The sequence below is a fragment of the Lepisma saccharinum genome, unplaced genomic scaffold (genome assembly GCF_977018435.1).
Source record: "Lepisma saccharinum unplaced genomic scaffold, izLepSacc3.1 HAP1_SCAFFOLD_547, whole genome shotgun sequence".
Taxonomy (NCBI): Eukaryota; Metazoa; Arthropoda; class Insecta; order Zygentoma; family Lepismatidae; genus Lepisma; species Lepisma saccharinum.
The window spans coordinates 162,252-164,687 of NW_028143227.1; the positions used below are offsets into that span (position 1 = coordinate 162,252).

The 2,436-nt window shown below is 46.3% G+C and overlaps 1 non-coding gene across 1 annotated transcript; it reads left to right on the forward strand.

Annotated features, from left to right (window-relative positions):
• The first annotated feature begins 998 nt into the window (after nt 1-998).
• Nucleotides 999-1,069, forward strand: TRNAT-GGU (transfer RNA threonine (anticodon GGU)). Its single transcript has one exon. It is a non-coding gene; the product is annotated as a tRNA-Thr (tRNA).
• Nucleotides 1,070-2,436: the final 1,367 nt, after the last annotated feature.

The following is a 2,436-nucleotide window of genomic DNA, read 5'->3' on the forward strand; positions in this document are numbered from 1 at the left end:
CCACAGGCCGAAAACCCAGAGACTGAACCCAGGCGGACTCGAACCCATGCCGTCCCGCAGTCGGAGCCCAAAGCACGGCGCCTCAGACCGCACTTCCACGGAGAAGGTCGAGGCAGATTCGTCTGAACCAAAAATAGCCAAAAATTATAATTTACCTCAAAATGACAAAAATGTAGCCTATTTACTTGTTTAAATTTTTGATTCTTCGAAAGGTTTGTCGAGTTAAGACAGGATTTAAGTCCACTTTATGCACAGTAAGGCTAATCGGGACTGTATCTACGGTTTAAAGTGCGACACGAACCACTCTGTGCTTTCACCGGGTATCGAACCCGGGACCCCTTGATTACAAGGCAACGACGATACCACTGCGCCATCGTGGAGGCATCGTTAGCTAAGGAGGATTCTCAAAGTCGGTCTTCACGAAATCTAGAAAAATAATGTGCGACTCAAGAAATCGTAGTTTCTGAAGATTTTTAACAGGTTGCGTGTTTTAGGCTGTTTCAATAGCAGAATAAATTTGGTGCGAATAATACCACTTGCCCGGAGATATGATAATCTACATAGGCACTCCGCCATCATTATACTTATTTTAGCGTGTGTTGCGCTCTAATTCGGGACCATTTATAACTGTTTACATAGCTATATGCGGTTTACCGCCGCACAAGCGGGTCATGCTTCGATCTGGTCACAAACTACTCGAGCTGGAAACATTGTTTGGACGCAACGTCGATACCCAACCCTGCCTGTTGATGACCTGCGAGAGGTGGAAAGGCCGCTCCCTCAAAAAACAGCAAAGTGCTCGTAGAATAAAAATCTACAAGTACATCTCCTGTGTGTGCCTAACATACAGAAAAAAAAAAACATCTCTACGCTGGGAGGATCCAGGCAACGTCGACGTCTACAGTGTTTCAAAGGCAACAGATCCCGTTGCAGTAGCACTGACGGACGATTCCATGCAGGTAAAACAGCGATAACGAAAAATCAGTCGAGGCCAGGCCGGCTCGGTAGCTCAGTGGTAGAGCAATGGCACGGTATGCCAGAGACCCGGGTTCGAGTCCTGGTCGAGCCTGCATTCTTCGCTGACAAATTCACCGAGTACATCTCCTGTGTGTGCATAATTTAAAAAAGTTCTCGGTTCCTACATTGGCATCCAGTTTAGTCGTCAGCCCATTCTAATCCACCAGACACAGGAATCGGCTATTACTCTCGTAACCCAGTGACGCACGCGCATCTCCTGTTCCCACCAGATAACGTATCACGCGAGGGGACATGACCGTGTGAAGGTCACATCGCCACAGGCACCGACACCCATGTGGGACGAGCGCAAGACAGACTGTTCCCGACTCGAGGATGTCACACGTTTTCCTTGTTCTCCAAGCTGTGTTTTCACAGCACCCCCCTCCCTCCCTTCCAACACACACACCCTATCGCTCGAGCAAACAGAGACCCATTAACGCCAAAGCCACTCGTCCAGTGCCGAACCATGTTTCGTACACGCTTCGTATTTCACTTTAATTGTGGGTGTCGTTTTGCACTGCAGGCAGGTGGGGAGGGGAGAAATCGAAAACACTCTTCCGAGAAATTCCCCTTTCCGTGACCCACTTATCAGCACTACAGGTTTCTGGGTTGAAATTAATAAATTTATTGTTTAATCTTCCAATCATCGTACTGTTCGGCCACAATTAAAGTTGCCCTACTTATATCCCTCTGGAGTCCATTCGAAGCAACATATGTAGTCCAATAGTGTGACGTTACAGCAGACGACGCGCTGGGACTGAGTCTAAACAAATAAACACGTGCTTTTCTTCCTATCCAGTTCAATTCTATTTTCCTTCGGAACCAACAATAACCTTCCTCTGCTTCAAGCATCGCCACGAAATTATAGATAATGTCTCCGTACACAGCTGAATTAACAGTTTGTTTTTTTAATGGTCACACAATTTGCCAACTGGAAATTGCACACCACACTCCCAACTTTTTGACAGTAAAGTGGGTGGGTCTTCATGTAATGCGTGCGTGTTTTCTGAAGCCCAAGTGCGAGTGTTCTGACTGTTAACATATCGTCCAAATGAAACCAGGCTACATAACATCACAAAATGAGCTTCAAACATAGCAACTCTCTGTTCTTGCGCGAGACTCGTGGTGCACGGGATTTTACTTCTTATCAACTCGCGCGCGCGCTGTCACGTGCAGCAATCCCGTGGTGCAGGACTTTTCCAAGGTCACCCACATATCACCACAAGCATCAATCAATACTCAGAAATATTTTCTAGTTGTACGACAATGAATTTTTAAAATAAAGAGTTCGGGGACTTTTGAATCACCCTGTATTCCTATCACAGTTAGATAATAGCAGGCACAGGGACAAGTAAGCGAAAATTCGATGTGATGCTAATGGCTGAATTAAGAATGAACAGTGTTCGTGCAGTCGCACGG